This window comes from Cheilinus undulatus, linkage group 8, assembly GCF_018320785.1.
Source record: "Cheilinus undulatus linkage group 8, ASM1832078v1, whole genome shotgun sequence".
NCBI lineage: Eukaryota > Metazoa > Chordata > Actinopteri > Labriformes > Labridae > Cheilinus > Cheilinus undulatus.
In genome coordinates this window covers 11,408,223-11,429,648 of record NC_054872.1, presented here as the reverse complement: position 1 = coordinate 11,429,648, position 21,426 = coordinate 11,408,223, and the positions used below count along the sequence as shown (strand labels likewise).

General features: G+C 38.3%; 1 protein-coding gene across 10 annotated transcripts in view; it reads left to right on the top strand.

Moving 5' to 3' along the window:
• snap91a (synaptosome associated protein 91a) overlaps positions 1-21,426 on the top strand; it is a 108,748-nt gene that overhangs the window by 1,558 nt on the left and 85,764 nt on the right. The window lies entirely within an intron of this gene.

The following is a 21,426-nucleotide window of genomic DNA, read 5'->3' as shown; positions in this document are numbered from 1 at the left end:
TCCTTAGTGTGAATAAAGCATCTCAGGATCAGGATTTTCTGTCTTTTGTGCATCAGGTCATGTCCTTGAATATTTTAGTCACGTTACAGGATTTGCAATACACTAATTAAGACCCCACCAACCTTATCACTAAATGAATCAGCTTGATTCACATCGTGAAGGATACAAACAGCCTCAAGGACTGTCAGTAATCTACCAGTATTTGTGAAAGTCAGACTAAAAGGGGCTGATTTGGAAAGACATCAATAAAACCTCAAATATCTGAGCTCCCTGACATCACGCCACTTTTTTTTGGATTGATTTATGATTGTTTTGACAGGTGCAGTGAAGTAGCCCACCCATTTATATTCTTATTACAAGGCACCTTAGCTTAAATAGAGCATCTTGATCAAATATAACCCAAAGACTACAAGCTCATGCCTGTGGAACAAAGGTAAAGTTAGGCATCTCTTAACTAGGAGGTCAGGGGTTTCATTCCATGTAGAAGTGTCCTTGGGTGAGCTACTGAGCCCTAAATGTCTCCTACTGCTGCATCAGTGGTGTGTTAATTTGATTTCATAACACTGATGGATTCTTCATAAAGCATCCTCCGCCATTAGGGTGTGTAATGTGAATGTTTAAGTGTGGCCTGCAGTGTACAACACACTTTTAATAAGCAGATGGCAGAAGTCCATTTACCATTAGGAAAGACGCAACATAACCTGACATGCCACATAGACTAATGTATCCATGTCGTGGAATATACCTACTTCATCTTTTTTAAGGGCAGAACTCTTAAAAAACTTCTTGGAAGGGGATGGAAGAATGTTCTGTCTGTCACACTAAATATGAACCAACCAGAGCAACAAGAATAAATGAGGTAGTAGACATGCAAAACCCTGGTATTGAGCTAAGCTGGGCAGGCTAATGCTGTCTTAGTTTATGAAAAATGGAGCTTGTTGGTGGATAAAACTCATGCAGAGGCTAGTTGGTAGAAGCACAAAAACATCTCAGCCAAGAAAAGCTATAGTTTGGCTTTTGGTTCTTGTTTGAATAAAAAAAAAAGTGTCAAAATTGTGATGGCTGCTGCTACTTCTGAGCTAAATGCTACATCGGTGGCAACCATTGTATACATTGGCTCACAGTACAGCTAAACCCCGCCCGTTACTATTGCAAACTCATGCTAAAGCAGGCAGCAGTGAGGTGAGACATCTTCTCTGTCATGAAGCTTTCAGTTCTTTTCTTTGCTTTTTATTACGTGAAGAAACGTGGTTCAGTTCTGATGAAATACCACTACACTGTAGCTACATCAGAGCCACCCTGGCAGCTTCCAGTACAACTAAACTCTGCTCATCACTACCTCCTCATTCTCCTCAAGTGATGCTAATTGGTCAGATTGATTCTCAGATCTGGCTCAGTCATTTCAGATTTGGGCTTTGAAGGTGGATCTGCCTAATGACAGACATTGGATCTGGATTTGCAAGATTACCAACAATTAGACACCTTCTTTTCTCAGTAGTATCTGTAACATGATTTTTAATGACTCCATGTACTTAATATTTCCTTTAGTCAAAGAAATACTGCCAAGAACACATGATATCAAAGTAAAATAATCTTATTCTGGCATTTGCAGCAGCTTCAATCTCAAAAAGACAAGTCTGCTGTTCTTTTATGGGCCTCCTTAATGTACCTAAAGTTAGAGGTAAATCTGGTGAAGGAGCATTTAGTCATTATGGTGCTGTCCTATGGAACAAGCTGCCAGCTGACCTGAGATCTGTAGACACTTTAGGCTCTTTTAAGAGTGGTCTGAAAACACTGATGTTCGGGGGCCAAACACACCTAAATATTTATGAGAACAATTAAAAACAGGAACAGACAGGACATATTTAGATAAATACTGAAAATGACGCCATGGAGACTGGATAAAGAGGATGAAAGAGATTCATGATAGAGACTAAAGTGAATGAAATAGTTGTTGGGTGGCATTGCCAGTGAGTAAACAGATATATCTGACATAATTTTTAGATTCACATAAATTGCAGGTGTACAATAAACCCACTGCTGCACCTCTACATCATCAGTATAAAATCTAAAGGAATGGCAGCAAGTTCATGTTGGCAGAGTCACACCAAGTGGGAGAAATCAATCCGCCTGTCTGTTTGTGTTCAGACATAGAAATGAAACTGGATGATGACCTGCTTTAAATCATAGCACAACAAAGTGGAAAGCTCGCCCACTTGCCAAAGTTTGAGTCAGCTCTTTGTTGTGGTGGTGAGAGCAGAGGAAGCAGTGGCCTCCACACATTTTCTCTGTTCTCATTAGCAGCAGCTCATATAACTGATTGAATTTCTAAAAGAGAAAATATGTGAGACTGTCACATGGGGCAAATCTTGACCTTAAAGTGTCTAAAATGCTGCCATTGTCCTGAGTTATCATGTGCACACTAGTTTGTGTTTGATTGGTAATCTCACGAACAGTTTCATTTCAGTCAAAAAGTCTATAACTCAACTTAGCTGACTTAATGCCAAAATATGTAACTCAGAGGAATACTTACAGACTTTAACTGTCAGAACAGGTGTGGTCCAGACCAGCAGTCTGGTCCTACTCGAGGTTCTGAATGTTAAAAATACGTTTTTTTCTCTCCACTGTTTCCATGTACTGGCTCATGGTGGATTCTTGTTGTGTCTTTCTAAATTACGTGTCAAAAACTTCATTCTACACCTGCTCTTTTTTTTGTTGCTAATTGTCCTTAGATAAATTTTTATTCTAATTAAGTATTGGGAAAAAAGTGATTGATGATTGGGCTTCAGAAGTGTAATTAACTTTAGCACAGATTTAAAAACAGAGCTCTCTAATGATGTGTAAAGTTATTGTCTTTTTCTAGATTATTTTTCTTGATCCTTTCACAAAAACAGCTGAAGGGTAATTAAAGGAAAGTAACGACTGTTACATTCATAAACCCTCTGAGACCAGCATTGTTCCAAGAGACAAAGTTGAATAAATTTTTTAACCATAAATCTGAGCCACTTGTTTTTACTCTGAAAGCCCTCAGTTGTGCCGTTCTAATAACACTATCCACCCTTCGTAGCTATTACAGAATCTTTTCTAGTGAGCCTGGAACTTAGCTGACTTCCTGGGGTCTTTAAAGATGAAATCCACACCAGTAACTCTAATACTGACTGCTTTTTATGCATTTATAATCAATTTTTTAATTGTTCCTGTAGCTAGCGGGTTAGCTCACAGCCATATTGTTAATTTGTTTCCACTGGGCTGTGACAACCAGTCTCGGGCTGTTCCACTGCCACGTCATGCTTGCTAAACAGGGCATGTGCACAGACTTAGAAACTGAAGGAGAGAGCCTGAATGACTCATAATAGAGAGAAAGAGGCTGTGATGTGTCCCTTTGTGTCACTGCAAACAGGAACTGCTTTGATTAATGACTTGAATTCCCAAAAGTGCAGGGGCTTTTTCTGTAAATGTATGAATATCTTGAAGACTTTTTGTCACTGATTAGTTTTTATATTTAATTATTTGGTCCCAAAGAGATGCAAGAACACGTTTGTGCAAAATCCTTAGTCATTAAGGTTTACTGTGTTTAATATATACAAATCTTTGAGTTTTGATTTCTGATTAGTTTTCCTCTTTTGTCTTAATTGTTCCATAACTGTATTGACATTGCTGCAGCACATGTTCTTAAAGCCGTGGTTGTCCTGAAGAAAAGGATGTTTAGAGCTTGACTGTGCACCACAGGGTTGATGTTTTACAAGCTTTTTAAGACAAGAAGTCCAGGTGAGGAACAATGGTAGCCAACAATGGTACAAAACTGGCTTAGGGCTCAGAGAGTTAAGGACCAATCAGAAAAGGCATATCACATATGATGTAGTAGGAGTGCATCATCCAGTAAACCAGTGGATTTCAATCTTTTTTTGCCCAAGGCACACCTAAGGTTGAGTCAGACTCTCAGAGCACACCATATTCATGTCCAGTCTCAAAAGCCTGTTTAAGTTGTTAAATAGTTGTAGTGTTAACTTGTGGTTGGACAAATTCCCATGGCACACCTAGACTTGCCTCCAGGCACACCAGTGTGCCTCACCACACCATTTTAGAAACACTGGAGTAAACCACATAAGGCAGCCTCTGTCATTGTTCACTGTCAGTGGAGACAGGTGATGAATTCATCTCTTGCCAAAGCCTCTGCTTTTCTTTTGATAAAGTCATGTCAACTTCTGATTAAACTGCTGCTATAGCTGCACACCTACAATTGACTACATGTAGCTATGTCCTCTCTCCCCTGAGAACATGCTGATAGGTCCTGTCATTCTCTGAGAGAAAACAAGCATATAAGCTTAACATTTTGCAGGATGGAGTCACCTGATATGGAAGAAGGCTATTCAGTCTGCTTAACAAGTTTCAAAGTGGCTGTAGTTCAGTTCTGTCAGCTTTGCAAAGCTACATAAGGGATGTAGAGCTCTTTGATGTTATCTCTTTGTTTTGTTTTTTGCAATCTTTCATCTAAACCCCCCTAGAAGGCTTTATGTCTATATTAGATGGTCTTGGACTGGCTTAATGGTGGCATAACTTAACTTGAATTTGAGAAGAGTGGTTTTATGTTAATAGACTGCCTTATAAAGACCAAGTTTGCTAAAATATTTGACAAGTGAATCACCCTTAGACTAGAGGAACTGCCTTCAGTTATATAATTTTTCTCTGTTAAAGCCAACTATACTTGGGCTATTGCAAACAAAATTCCTCTATTTCCTAGAAAATCACCTCTCTACAACACTGATCATCAACTGGAGGCCTGGGGGCCACATCAGCCCCCCCACAGCTTCCTATCCAGCCCCAAGAAGATCGATTAAATTCAGAAAAAGTGCTGAGGAAAAAATGTATTGCAATATTTAGACTATCTTTTCTTTCTTTCCTTTATCAATCCCTACAGATATTTAAGTAACTCCAAAATAAGTGAGATTGAAACACTAAAAACAAAAAGACTGGCATAATGTTTTAGTTTTACTAATATTCAACGATTATTAACCATTATTAGCAAATAAGATGCATGACAGACTTACTCATAAGTCCATTATTGAATATTCTGGCACATTTACATGTTTAGGTCCATTAATATGCATTGTCCCACGTTACAAATAGATAAATAAATAAAATATAGCAGCAGACTTCTGCATAAATGTAACAGCTCAGGTGGGTTGAGAGTTTATTTTTTTCCTTCCTGTGAATTAAAAACATATATTTTTCCTTCATTTGTTTTAACCAATGAGGACGCAGCATATTCACAGTCAAACTACATGGCAGCTCCAGAAATATGTAGCTTGAATATTTCAATCGCCCACTTGTGGCTTGCTGCAGTATAGGGGTTTAAGTGTGTGAATAGGGATTGAGCTCACTGCTAAAGGCTAAAAATAAGGTACATTTCAAAGAAAATACGATTATTTGAACAAAAATGTTTCTTATACGAAACATGCCGGCCCTCGCAGTGTCTGCATAGACATAATCTGGCCCTTGTAGAATGCAGTTGATGACCCTTGCTCTACAACATCAGCTAAAGTGGTATAACACTCTGTAAGTCCTTCACAGCTATCCTATTTGCATCCTGGCTCACAAAGCAAGCCCCACCCATTCTCCCTGTAACAAAAGGACCCTTATACACTATATACTACCTCATACAGCCATCATTCTAACTTGTTCACTGGTACAATTACAACCTACAGTAAGCTTTTGATTCTATGGAGAAAAAAAGGTAAAACCTGGTTGCACAAATGTGTCTTAGCCACACATTTGTTTTTTATCTGTTGCTGCAGGATGTGATGACATAACACTCCTTCACATATTCTAATAATGCAGATGCTGTAATTGATGGAGGTAGAATCATAATTGATTGATACACAATTGATACATTTTGGAGTCTCATCTTTTTCATGTTCTCTGCATGACAGAAATGAATCCATGAGGATGGCTGCAGCTACTGCACATCTTTCACCTGGCTTTCTTCGTTTCTCTTATTGAGGTCCAGTCGGTTGAGATCTCCATCTAGTAATGCAGCTGGTTAATCTGATCAGCATTTTCAGGACAGTTTGTTGTATAACATGGTCAGAAAATCCAGGTGGCTCTTGACAGATACGTGTAAAAAGACTATAAATAATCTCTGATGAGCTGTTCCTGTTAAAGCTAAATCTGTATTGGTTTGTTGCACAGCTGATCCATTTTACAGCGACATTCATAGAGCAGAGGGTGGTAAGCTTCTCATGCTGTGACCTGAGAGTGTCAGACTGAAAACAGGAAAACTGAGAAAATCAGAGAGCTTTGAAAATAAATTATACCCATAAATGTTCATATCACATTGGGAGCTTTTATTGGAAAACTATGGGATTATGGTGTGAACAGCCTTTAGTCAGATAGGACAGTGGCTAGAGTTGGAAACTAGGGAGAAAGAGAGAGTGGGGAATGACATGTGAGACAGGAGCCACGGGCTGGTTGAGGACAACAGTCTCTGTGCAATTTTCTGAGTTTATACAGTCCCATGACATGTCCCATGTGTCATTGGGTAAGACACTTGACCCCAATTTGCTCCCACTGCTGTGCCAGTCGCATGTTAATGAGTATTGATAAGTACGGATGGGAGTGGCTAATAGTGATGGCCAACTTACATTTCAGCTTTTGTCATCAGTGTGTGAATGTGGAGTGAATGGGTAAGTGTGACATGATGAAAAAACACTGAGAGTAGTGAGATGGCTGGAAGTGCTGTACAAGCTTAAGTCCATTTACCACATAGCATTAAACCCTAGTTGTGAAATAAATAAATGCTTAGCAAAAATGATAACCCCACTAAAGTTAAAAAATGATATATGTCTATGCAAATACTTTTGACAAAAATGTTGGAGACACATTTTTAAAGAGCCTCACAGATGACAGTGATACAGATCGGAAGTCCTCTAAACTCTTTAAGGATTAGAGCTCAGCAGCAGCACAGATTGCCTGCCACCACACATGCCAGAGAGTTACTCACATGCACCGTGTGATATCTTGAAAATGGCTGCATGCATGTGCATGTATGTTTGTGTGACATGGAACCCCGGTCGTGCATGTATGGCACGTGCAGGCAAGTCAGTATCTGAACGAGTCTTTTTGTGGATAATAGCAGGGTGGTGCAGAAGAGGAGGTGCAGCTGTGTGTCAGCTCCCCTAAATGGAGCTGAAGTATTAAAGGCATCAGGATAATTACTTTGAACAAATAAGGCCATCACGAACATCCCCTTCTTCTATTTTAGAGCTGTTTAAAAGCAGGAGTGCTACTAGCCAGTGGGCCTTCTGTGGTTTTGATGTTAGTGCAATGTTTTTAAAAGTGACTCCTTATTTTCTTCATGCCATTATCAAGGGATCAAAGCTGTTTGTGTTGAAGTACAAACTAATTCTACAGCTCATGTGAGTTAAACAAAAACTAAATGCCTCTACATGACCTACAAAAGGAAACAAGACCATCAGCATCAAGACTGGCTATGTCTTTGTAATTTAAATGTCTATTAATGCTGACTGGACTTGTGCCAGATCAGACCATTTCAACAAGGCATGCCGCCCAAACATCCTTTGTCTGCTTTGTCATGGCAAAGATTTGGGGATGCATTTTATTGGCATGATATCAGTATCGTCATGTCTACAAAAATTCTGCCAATATTTATGATATTAATGTATCTTACAGGGAGTTCTGTGTCTCTGCTACTGATGATGTCTCATAGGTTTCCACCATTGAGGATGGCGTGCCTCAGGGGTCAGTTCTGGGACCAATTTTATTCTCCTGGGGCACAACATTGGAAGGCATGGTATTTAATTGCACTTGTATGCAGATGATACTCAGCTATACATGCTAGTAAATCTGTCTGATTAGGGTTAGTTATAAGGAATCTATGTGGTGTGTAGTTTAATAGCAATCTAACACTTGAAAAGCATGCAACCAAAATTGTGCAATCCTGTTTTTATCAACGTTTAACTTTTAAAGCTCTCAGTGGCCTGGCCTCCATCCACATTATAGATCTTTTAACCCTGTATGAGCCATAATCTCATCTCTCATCTGTCCAAGGGGACAGGGCATTATTAGTCCAGGCCCGTGAGGCTCTGGAACACCCTGTCTGAGAAAATCAGGTTGGCTGAGTCAGTAATGTCCTTCAATTCTCTTCTTAAGCCACACTTTTAACCTTTCCTGATTTTACTTGAGCTAAACTGCTTTTATTTTTACCCAACATGCTTTGATCTTTTTTTAACCTGTACCCACTTTGCTGCCTGGTTTTACTGCTATAACTGCTTCATTGTCTTTGCTGCTTGTGAAGCAGCTTGAAACTTGGTTTGAAAAGTGCTCCATAAATAAAGATTATTATTGGTATAATCATCATGGCTGATATATCAACCTGCATAAATCATAGAGGAGCCTAAAACTATTCATCGACAGCCTTTTTTTCCATGACAAAAACTAGATTAAGACTAACCAAAATAGATCTGTGATGACTGAAACTGAGAAAAACTAAGTTTAGTTTTTGTCAAGATGACTAAAGCTATACTAAAATGTAATTTAGTTTTCAATGGACATTCAAAATGCGAGATATTTCTCCACTGGTGGTAAATCTGTCAAAAAACAATGCAGCTGTAGCTGTTCTGCCTCTCAGCTGTAGAAAGCATGGACCTCAGGTTTGGCAGGGTGCCGAGAACACACTACCATGATTTGATACCAGATTTAGGCAAGAGAATAAATGCTTGGACTAAAAACAAAGACTAAAATGTGAGGACTTTTTATGGACTAAAACTAGACTAAAATGTTTTGGAGTTTTCGTGGACTAAATCTAGACTAAAACTAAAAAGGATATAAATGACTAAAATGTGACTAAAACTAAAATGCATTTCATTTAAAGACTAAGAATAAGACTAAAATTAAAAATAGCTGCCAAAATTAACACTGTATAGTACTGTTAAACTGATCTTGAACCTACTATGTAAAGATGGAAAAGTTACAACTTCATCTCCATGCTATGACAGAGATATTGCTACTTGCAGCACCTATCTTCAACAGGTGGCAGATATACTAATGTAAGATCATATTTTTAAAAATCATTTTCATTGCTGCACTTAAGCTGTAAGCGGAAATTTTGCCACATTTTAACACCGCCATGAGCAAGATTTAAATCTGGTTTATTCAGGAAGAATACTGTCCTTTCTGAGACTAGAGAACTGGGTTTTGGATGATCCTGGTGCAGTCTTGTGACCATCTGGCACGCTGGCAGGGACACGACTCAGGGGTTCAAGATGGCGCGAGGAATGGCACACGCTATCCATGTTCACTGGCACCGAAATGAGCTGGTTATTTTTGGGGTGAGAGTCAGTACAATGAGAAATATACAGTTTTGATTAGAAAAGCATCACTGACCGTGTTAATAAAGCATCTTCATCTTCTGGTGACAGAGACAGAGACCATCATATTTTATAAAAACCTACTGAGCTCATTTACGCCGCACATCCATCAGGACCTTGTTAGTATGCTGTACTGGTTGTGATTAATTTGGAGTGATTGGGCCAGGTGGACTACATGACACCTGGCACATAATATGAATAAATTAAGCTGGTAAACTGAATACCTGGGACACGCTTCTGCAAAGCTGCTGTTTATGGACAGCAGAGTAGTTGGCAGCTTGATTTGTTTCTACAGCTGTTAAACCATTATCTTTTAAATCAGTTTATTGTCAAATTTCAATAATTAATGATTAATTTTCTTTTTAGTAACATTTCTTAATCCCAATTATTTTGTATTTGAAAAAAATTATTAAGTCTGTAGTGACAATGTAAAGTATTTCTTAGCAGTGGTGATTTGGGGTCAGATGAATGTAAAGAGATGTATGTCATGATTGTGATTTTTGGATTTATTGTTCCAATAATCTTCTGGTACACTACCGTGGTCTGAAACCATAAGTCAGAGGAAGAATACAAATTTAGAGTGCTTATGCTGTAAAATGCAGAGTGTAACACTTTGCCACATTAAGCAATGTGAAGGAGCCCATGCACAAAATGACTTACTAAAGTCCAGTGATCCCTGATAGTTAATGGAAAGGCATTTGCACTTTTCATGTAAGTAACAAAGCCAAGGTTAACAATTAAGATGAGAGACTGATTATACTTTGTAATTCTTGCTGTCTTTAGCTAAAGGCACTGAACTTTAACCGGACATGCCAGATAGACAGTTTCATACATCACTGACATCGGCGAAAGCCTCCTATCTCCATTATTCATGATTTTAATATTTGATTTCATAAATCAGGGTTATTGGTCACTCTTTATATCTGTGAGTTGGTTTTACAAATTTCAAAGCAATAAAAAGTGTCAAAGAGATTCTGATGTGTTTAGTGTTAAATTATTTGAAAAAAGAAACATACAAAGAGTGTTTTGTTGTTTTTTTCATTCCTTGTAAAGTGGTGATTTTGGAGACAGGAGTTTATGGCACGACGGCAGCAATAAACTTTGTTTAGGATATTTCACACCCATCCCAGAATACTTCCATACCATGCATTTGGGAAGGATTTGTCCCAAAATTCTCGGAAGGTGATTGAACACCATTATTTCTGTCACAGAAACAATCACTGTGACAGGGTGAGGTTGTAAGGCATGCACAGGTCCGCTGGTAACCTGAGCTCGACAGAGAGGTGCTGCCATAGCCAATAAAAAGTGGAGATGGTGGCTAGTTGAGAGAAATGCAAAAACATCCTCTTTGCCAAGAGAAGCTTTCAGTGTGGCTCTTTGCTCTTGGTTTTATGAAGAAATGTGGTCCATCTCTGGTAAAACTGCCGCTGTGGCTATATACGAGCTAGGCAGCAGCCATTGTACATGCTGGCTTACAGTACAACTTAATCCCGCCCGTAGCTATCATAAACTAATGGAAGTAGAGTGAAAACATCTTCCCTGGCATGAAAAGCTTCCATTGCTTTTCTTTGCTCTTCATTTAACAGAGAAATGTGGTCCAGTTCTGATATCAACTGATGCTATGCTAAAGCTACATCTGAGCTAAATGCCACAACAGCAACAGCCATTGCCAGTTCAGCAAAACCCCACCATAGCTACTGCCTCATTCTCCTTAAAGAGGGGGTATTATACTTTTCCGATTTTTAAAACATAAATATAAAGTCACAATGTTGGGGGTCCATACTTCACGTATGCAAATTTTTTAAACCCCAAGATAAACATATGTGGCAGTTATCTTGGAATTAGAGTGTAAACTGATGAAAACGGTTCGTTGGGAATCTGTTCGAGATCTTCCCAAGACAAGGTTTCGAAAGAGCGAACTGATGAGGTCATCGCAATAGGATCTCCTGACTGGTTCGTCCGTGCTGCCGGCACGGACCACCCCCACAAGATGAACAGAGTCTACCATTATCAAAGCCATTTAGTAACATAGTAATTAAACACTTACCAAACAGATACGTCCTTCTCTATCCTTCGCTGCTGCTGGTTTTCTTCCCCCTCTCTCTCCAAACTATCAGGATCAGACTCTGGGTCTAACACGTACTGACGTATATCAAAATTCGCCATATTTTACTCAGTCTGACCGGTTGAGTCAAAGTTTACAAGTACTAACATAGTAATATAGCCACATTGGAGGGGGCGGGCACAAAACATTGAGTCCTGCCACCGGCCAGCCTCCAGAAAATCGGCCAATCGGAGAAAAGCAGGTCCGTGGAGGGGGGGTGGGGGTGTTAAAGAGACAGCAGCGAAAACGAAGCGTTTCAGACGGAGGTTAAAATAAAGGTTTTTCAGGACGCCAGTGTGAGAAACATGAGGAGTTTTTTGAGCTGTTAACCATGTAAAGCTACTACGTGGGTATCAGAAAGATGGTGTAAAGCTTTGAAAAAAAGGCATCATACCCCCACTTTAAATGGCACTGATTGGTTGTATCTGTTTTGAGACCTGGCACAGTCATTTCAGATTTACGCTTTGTGAGTTGGATTTGCCTGATGACAGGCATGGAATCTGGCCAATCCATCTACTTTGCAAGGTTGACTTAACTTTCTGTTTGGATAAAATTCTGCTTTTGTTGTGAAATAGGAAATTATAGAAGAGTGAAAGTAAAAAAAAATAGAACTTTCCTCAGGTCAAAATCAAAACATCAAAATGTGAAATGCTGAATGGAAACAGCTAAAAGGAATATGCAGATTATTTCTGACTTGCTCACTGAGCAGAAGTTTTTAAATTGAAAGGAGACATTCACAGACACAGTGGGACCCTTTTTTCATCACTGTGACAGCAGGATGACAGTGAGCTACAGTGGGTAGCAAACAGCTGCTGCCTTGCTATAGTAAATTAACTGCTGTCCACCTAAAACAACAACACAGTACTGGATTAATGTGATTGGAAAGATGGCGTTATTTTTTTTTATTGTTTTAAGGCTGATGGCTCTATTTGTTTCTTAGATCAGCTATTTCCTTAAGATTGATATCATCGGTTTTGTTATTGCTGTGCCACAAAGAAGCAGTAACTTAGAAGTCAGAGTTCACTTTGATGGCAGGATTTTCCTGGTTCAGTCAGCCTGACAGTGAAACGCTGCTTGGTTTGAATCTCAATGTCCAGATCATGTATCAGAGGAAATGCATGGTGTGTTCAGGCCAGAGAGACTGTTAAACGACCGGGTGTAAAGGGGTCTGAATGTCTGCCAAATGAAGATGGCTCTGTTTCTAGAGACAGGCTCCTTCTCTCCTGCTGCTCCTAATAGCCTCCATCTTCATCTGCTGCTGCCTCAACCTCCTAATGTTTCTGCTGATCAGTGCGTGAGCAGCTCTGTGACTTGAAGGTGATTGTAAAGTTGTATGACATCATGTCCCAGGACACAACATTTAAACCTTGATGATATTCATCCCTATAACCTGATTTCTGATCTAGGGACAGAGCTGAGAGTCTGTTTCCTGCAACAATTATCACCAGCTCTACTGCAGCTCGACTAGTCATTCCAATTAACAGTTTTTTAACACAGTGATTCAATTACACTGTGCTCAGAGCTAATGCAGGATAAATGCCCTGCTGGGTTTGTGCTTGTGTGTGTGTGTGTGTGTGTTTGGTGAGGCAGGGGTGGAGAAGGCAGAAGGGTAAGCCGTGAGAAACAGAAACAGCATGCTGAGTCCCCCTTTGGCTGTGAAGGTGCTGTTACCACAACATGAGTCACGTCAGTGTGTTCCTGCATCTGAGAAGCTGACTGCATCTCTAATATGGGGCGGGGTGGGGGGGGGGTCTGTGAAGGCTCACATGTGACAGCGTAGCTATACTAAAGTCAATCTGTGCAAATTCTGTTGGATGAGTATTTCATAAATGGTGAAAAAAGCAGCACAGTCCACATTTAAGTGCATTAAGATTCATAAAACCAATCAAATAAAAGCAACAGATACTTCACAGTTATGTTTTCTCTGCAGCTGGCACCACATCCTGGATTTTTTCAAGATTTTTCTAAATGCATTAAGTCTTTATCATTCTCTCTCCCTATAAAATACCTGTTACTCCAAGGTTCTTATCATTTCTTTTATCATAAATTTGCATTTAGATTATATTTTTGCTTCAGGTGTTAACAAGCCAGATGTGTGAAAAGATGCCACGTCTCCTGGAAACCGAATGTGTCGTGTCTGCAGGATGTCAGTCTGAAAATACTGCTGCATAAAAACTTCAGCAGGGCATACAGTGCTTAACAAATTTATTAGACCGCCCCCCAAAGTAAGGTTTAAGCAGCAGCTGCCCTAAATTAACAGCATTGGTAATTACCAAAATCATTTTTTATGTTTCTGCAATGGTTAATACACCAATATGTAGAAGCTCTTTAACCCAAATGATATTTTTAATGCTAAAATACAATTATTATTGTTATCCATGAATATTCAAATGTACTGATTTACAAAAAAACTGAAAAAAAAATAGTAAAGCACATTATTAATTCTTGATTAATATGTCGAATTATAGTTATTTACTTGCATTCCTGAACAGAAAAATTAGTGACTTCTCAGAGAAGCCCAGTGAGCCGGCTCAAATTTGGGTATAAAAAGGTGAATTCAGTTTGAAATCCCTCATTCTTGTTCAAAATGGTAAAACGTGGAGAGCTGACTGAAAATGAAAGAGTCCGCATTAAAGCACTTCATGATGCTGGATGGTCTCTGAGACAAATATGACAGGTGGTCTAACAGATTTGTTAAGCACTGTACATCCTGTCTTTATTCATCAATAGTTTACAGTGGTTACATGACACTACTCTGTTTAACTTTAGACAAATAAATGCCTGAAGATTGGCTGTAAAAAGTAATCCAAGGTCAATTTTGTGAGGAGTCTTACTTGTTGACCCAAAGCTGTCAGTGTGGTGGTATTAATTGAAATGGTAGCTTGCTTGTTGTTTTCATGCTGTTTCAATTACAAAGCTCTGTATTAGGAACAGTGATGTAGTGATTTACTGATTAGAATTGCATGGTATCAAATTTTCATTACCATAATACCTTTACAAAATGTTCAAAGTGCATATTCTGTTACCAACAGGTGTTTAGATTCAGATTGTACAAGAAGCAATTCAGACCAAGTACTCACCGTGACAGTAGGACTGTGAATCATTTTTTAGGGGTGTCAGACTCAATCACAGCAGGGGCCAGATCTGAATTTAGGTCTAATCTGAGAGCCCAACAGGGTCAACATTCAATCATAAACTGTCAACCCCCTTTTCACCATCAATGACAAAAAAAACTTGAGCAGTGTTGATGAATGATATGGAGTTCTATAAAAAAGGAAATTGATCAGTTTAAGGGCTCAAAATCTGAGATAAAAAGTCTAAACTTTTTGTTCATGGGTCAAGACATGAGATTAAAAGTCAAAATAATGTTTTTTAAAGGAAAATATATAAGATGGAAAGTCAAATCATGAGTTTTAAAAGTCAAAATATGAAATTTAATTTGAATAAGTGAGTTTTAAAGATTCAAAGATGAAAAAAATTGGAGATTATAAGATTTTAAGGTCAAAGTTAAAATCAAATTTGAAATTGAGCATTTTAAAGGTCAAATTAGGAGATCAAACAGGAAATTATGAGATTTAAAGGTCAAAATATGAGGTAAAATTTGAAATTGTAAGTTTTAAAGGTCAAAATGTGAAAAAGTGGAAATTATAAGATTTAGAGGTCAAAATATAGATCAAATTTGAATTAGTGCATTTTAAGGGTTAAATTATGACATGAAATGGGAAATTGTGATATTAAAAGGTCAAAATATGAGGTAGAATTGTAAGTTTCAAAGGTAAAATTTCAGGTTACATTTGAAATTGTGAGTTTTGAAGGTCAAAATAAGAGCTAGAGCTTGAAACTGTGAGTTTAAAGACCTAATATGAGATAAAATATGAAACTGTGAAGTTAAAAGGTCAAAACTGTGATAAAATTTAAATTGTGATTTTTCAAATATGAGATGAAATTTGAAATCGTGATTTTAAAGGTCAAAATATAAATTCAAATTTTAAATTTTGAGTCATAAAGGTCAAAATATTGCATTAAAGCAAAAGTAAGGAGCTGAAAAGGTCATAACCTGAGATCAAATTCAAAATCATGAGTTTGAAAGGTCATAATATAACTTAAAACTTGAAATTTTGAATCTTAAATATGAAATAAAAAGTCAAAATAAAAAATTATAAAGGTAAAAAAATGAAATATGGGATAAATAATTTCTTTTCCTACTTTCCTCAGTTTTTATCTCATTATTTTCCCTCTTTACTTTTTCAGATATTGTAAGACTTAACGAGAATACTTTTTAAAAATCAAGGTTAAATGTACATTTTTATAACTGGAGGAAATCTGCAGACCTCATACTGGTGGGCCATATTACATAGAAATATAATATCATCTTGCAGGCCAGAAATAACTGTTCCACAGGCCTGATTTGGCCCCCGGGCCTTGAGTTTGACAACACTGATTTATGTGAAAGGCAGCATCTGGATGAACTTTGTGAAACAACCTCAGATAGGTAAATACATGTAAGCTGAAATGGTTGTCTGCTCCATAATCCTTTTTTCCTTGATGATGACTTGATTCCCTGTTGAAATGAAGCTGCTGGTGTGTCATCTGTGGGCGTTTTTAGGCTGTAGCACTGTGCTGTGCAGTAAAAGCCCCATTTACCTGTGATGAGGCTTGCAGCTTTTATATGTGCTACCTCTGCTGATAGATATTCTAATACATTCTTGTCGAGGCCAAGAAAAGCGCTTTTAGAGAAATATTTACATACCATGATTCCACGGGTTTTTGTGTTTCCCAAACCATCACTGGAAGGTGCCAGCAGTGTAGTGACGTGTGCAGAAGTGGATATACTCTTCATTTAAAAGTGAATATACTCCATATACCAGCATATACCAGCATATACCCTGCACTACACCACTTCCCTTATTATTGCAATACAGCCAAAAAAGTGATCTTCTTTGCTACATTTTTCCTGTCTTCATGCTTAAACCACCAACCCCTGAAACATGAGCTGTTCATTAACTGCTTGTAATGGAACATGAAATACATTAAAACAGCCTAGCCTTAGTTGTTAGCTTCCTCCATGCTGTGCACAGAGTGATGTAGCACACAGGCTTGCAGAGCATGCAGAGCTGTGAAGGGATCAGCCCTATGGATTGGCTCATTGCCAATGATACCCAATCTAGCAATTTGAGTCATGGTCTGGCTGATATCTGATACCAGGATTGGACTGGCACATCCATCACTTGGAAAACAGCTCATTATTTTGACAGATAGTGGTAAATCTTGTTATAAGTTGCATTAAATCAAGTTGCGTTGATCAGTTTTGGCTATAATGTCCGTAGAAAGGGCTATACGACAGTGTCACTGAGTGGTCATATTTGTGCCTGCTGTAGGGTTAGTGATCTATCCTGATGAGAAGATCATAAAATCTTACCAGTCTGCCAGCATCTACTTCAGAAAAACATGAGGCAACTGAGGCATGAGTCATAAAGGAGGGTTTTAACATGCTTCTGTTTTCAAAGCATCCTTCAGTCTTTCTGTTCCTTCAGTTGGTCCTCATATTATCTTCTTCAGCGTCACCCACTCAGTCATTTCACCACCACTCCCACTCTGTTTCTCATCTTTTTCCACCACTCAGTAATGATTCTGTGCGGCGGCTCTCTAATGGCGAGTTGCAGGGCACAGAGGAATGTAAGAACCCCATGTGTACTGCAGCGCTGATCTCACAGCGGGTATCCTTGAAAGCCTCAGACTGCCTCTATGAGGTGGAGCGCTGTGTGGGAGGTGGACTGTCCAGCCAACAGTGTGTGTCCAGATTAATGAGCTGGGAGCAGGATGCCCTACACAGCTGCTATCAGAGCATTATCCACTCTCATGAACAGCTCATTTAAGTTGATTTGTTCCTGGTGGACCCTCCACCTCTCCATGCCTCTCAGGCTTTTTTTTTTTTATTCCCTGTTGAGGTTGCCCTGCCCTTGAGCCTGCAAGCCAAGGATAAAAACATCAATATTACACTTAAGTCATATCTTAGAGGGATTTATTTCACCTCAATAAAAGATATAAGAGAGGTACTGGTAATTCCATTTTGAAAAGACAAGCAGCCTTACCAGCAGCTCGGAGATTTTAGGGCCATGTCTATACCCAGGCTGCGTATCAATAATGCAGCAAGGCTTGGGTTTCCGTCTGTTTTATTACCCTTCTGACTGCTGAGTTCTGCTTCAGGGCCTGACTTTGTAATGAAAAATAGTGTCAGAGAAAAGTGTTTCCCCCAGTGACCGATACACCAGATACAAGGAACCCTGTGGAGACTTACAAACAGTTTTACAAAGTTTGGATGAGTTTGGAAAGTTATGCAGCAGCATCTCTCATCCCTGCTCACTGGTTTCATAACAAGTATATCTGAGAGGGTTTCACTTGCTGGCCTCATACTGTTCATGATATTATACTCAAAGAGTGAGTCTAGAGATGCGTGTCCTATTCAAAAAGAAGAATAAAGGACAAAAACATGCTTTTAAAGCTGATACTTGTGTCTTGAATAACAATAGCTAGATGTGCTAAGTCATTAGTCACATATTCACATAACTCCTGCAGGCTTCCTGAAGTTTAGGGGGTTATTTTTTGACTACTTAAGCTTAGGATTATAAACTTCATGTTTGGATACAGACCTGCTTTTATTCTAAGGAAAACAAGGACCTGAATGTATCAAATATTATGATATGACCTTTACTACGAATAAAGGAACTTGTTATGGATTATAAAGAGCTCAAGGGAACAGTTTATAGATACATTTTTAAAGGTCACATATTTTACCCCTTTAAGACGAGTTTATATTGGTCTCAGAGGTCCCCAAACATGCCTGTGAAGTTAGTTGCTGAAAAAACACTCCAGTATTGGATTTTTGCATGCCTAAAAACCCCTCTGTTTCAGCCCTGCTAATTCTGTGTCTGTGATTTTAAATGTTAATTAGCTGTCTGGCTCCGCCCCTGACTCCACCTCTCAGGAAATGAGTGTAGCTTAATAGATGTGGCTCTCCTGATCCTTCCTCAGCTGGCAGCTGAGAGGAGGACCGGGAGAGAAGGGTGGAACTTTCTTCCAAGCGGGGAGGGCCAACTGAACCTGGGCACGGTGCTAAGTCCCCACATGACATCATGAGGGGAAAATCTGAGAACGGCTTGTTTCAGCACACATTTTCTGAAAGGTGGAGAAATGGGGTGGGGTTCTGTTTCTTGGGGTGATTTTGGACAGGCCATTACATATTTTTGTCAGAAAAGCCTGAAAAAGTGATTTTTGCATTATGTGTGACCTTTAATAAAACAGGTTGCAGGTGAAATTTGATTGTCCACTGAGCTGTCTGTGAGTTTTAACAGGTGAAATGAGACATTAAGAAGCAATGGTGGACTTTTTTTACGTCACTCTTGTGGCAGGGAGACGCTACATCGGCTTAACCAGAGTATGCTGAAAGGTAGAAAAAGGCATGGGGTACAATTTATGAATTAACTCGAGCCCTAGTTGAAATACATGGGGTAGTGACATAAAGACAAATATTCTCATTATAACATTGTATATAAGACTCAGTTGCTTTTTCCACCATTTCTACATCCTTCTTTTACCTCTTATCTTGCCCAAGCAGCAACCTCTGGTGTTGCAAAATAAAGCCAGTAATAATAAGAGCTAGTGTTTTTGGCTCCTGTGAGATGTAAGTGATCCAGAGAGCAAAATCTAGCCTGTGACTAAAATCTCAGAAACTTTTCGACAAATTGTGATCAGATACGAGAGGGTGTCAGATGTTCAAATTCCTCTAGTGTAGGGGTGTCCAAACTATGGTCTGGGGGCCAGATGCGACCCGTGGTCCATTTTTGATTGGCTCGCAGCAAATTCTAAACATTAGATGAAATATTGACTACATTTGAACATGAAGCATGTGCTTGGCTGGATTGTACTTATTGGGTTTCAGCACAAGGCAGTGCTACCATGCTATTTCTGTTAACAAACATACTGACAAGAAGAATTTATTGATCTGAGTTTTTTGCAACTAAATGAAGAGAACATTGAAATTAAATTAAATGAAATTGAAAAGACAAAAATGAAAAAACATATTTTGATTTATAATGCCTTGATGGATTATGAAGGTTTATAGCAGTACTGATGGTGTTTCAGCGACAGAACCAGTTGTAGTCAGGGCTGACCAGGCCCCCCTGAAATCTGACTGGCTTCACTAAAATCCGTAAAATGATTTTCCTTGCCAGCCATTGACCAATCACTAACCATATCTTAATCATCATAAGATTGGTTTTACTGACTACAATCCTCAGGATGAGGCATATAAAGTGGCCCCTCCATCCTTATTTACACTGTAAAAAATGTCCGTAGAAAATACGGCAAAAGACTGTCAAATAGCAACAGTAAAAGACCGTAAAATAAATAAACATATATTACTGTATAAAATACACAGAATTGCTGTAAATCAAGCAACGGTATGAAACATAAATTTTTACAATTAAAGTACGTAATAATTACAAAATTGTACCGTTTAAACGAAAGAAGATTGTGAAAATAAAGGAAAAATACTGTAATCTTCAAGACGGGCAATTACTCTAAAAATTACAGTAGTATTTTGTTAAAATTACAGACTTTTCTCTCATGTACATTTAAATTCACAGTAAAAATCTGTGAAAAAAATTGCAATCACATACCGTAATTTTAGCAGGGACAAGAGGTTAAAAATCCTGCATGATCAGGAAAGTTCTGTAGAAAATACAGTAAAAACCTGTCAACCTGCAAAACCTGTGAACAAGCACCAATTTGTTGTTATGTTCACATTTGTTTCTCAGTGCTACACCACATGATGCTGCCTTGTGAAATAAACGGACAGTTACAGTTAATATGAAAACCTTATTGAAACAAGAATGGTACCAAAAATCATTTTGTTTGTTCTTAATTTGATGGATGAAAGTGGTCAATTATTTTAGTTTAACTGATTTATTGGAAAAGAATGATGTTAATTGCTCTCACAAAGAATGCCATTGCATTTGTAAAGCCATTCCACTTCCTTTAATGCATCTAACACAAAATACATTGATGTACTTTAATGTTTCAGTCAATCTTTCAGAACTGAAATTGGATGACACATATTACCGATAGGAAATATAACAAGGTAACTGGAAAGAACTATTTTATATATACATAAAGAGAGAGAGAGAGAGATACATACTGTATATATAATATGTATATAATACAGTTGAATATATAGTATATACATTATATAAATACAATAGTTATTTTTACTGGTTAAATAACTTAAACATGAATGCAAATAGAATGACAAGAAACCCTCCATAATCAGTTTTAAAAATGAATGTGAACTGTACATATAGTCTATCAAATTGATTTCTAAGGGAAAAAAAAAATTCTTAAAAAAAAAACAATATGAAACCATGGTTTAGTTTCTGAAATTTTAATTTACTTCTCATACCTTATGTAATTTAATCTAAACTTCTCTTTACCTGTATGTGGGGTTATTGATGTCTAGTAAATACGTTTTGTTTCATGTGCCTATGCTGTATTAACTATTGGAATCTGTTCAATAAAGTTGTATCAATATAAAAAATAAATATATAAAAATAATTTTGAAAAACTGTTTCCCGTCGCCATTCAACCCTGTCTACACAGGAACGTCTTCTATTCTGTCTGTACTAGAACAGCGATTTGGGTGTTTAAAAATGGAACAATTTGGAAACGAGCTCCAGAGTGAACAGTTTTCATTCACCTCCCTCCATGCACACAAACAGTGCTGCTTTCTCGAAATGCGTTTGCGCATTGTGGTTGCAGTCAATTGCCATGCGCGAATACGGTTTCGCGCAGGCGCGGGGAAAGAAGGACCTAATACGCATGCGTGTGTGGTTCGTTGGAAAATCAAACCGCCAACGGCTGCCTGGTAAACTACAGCTTTTT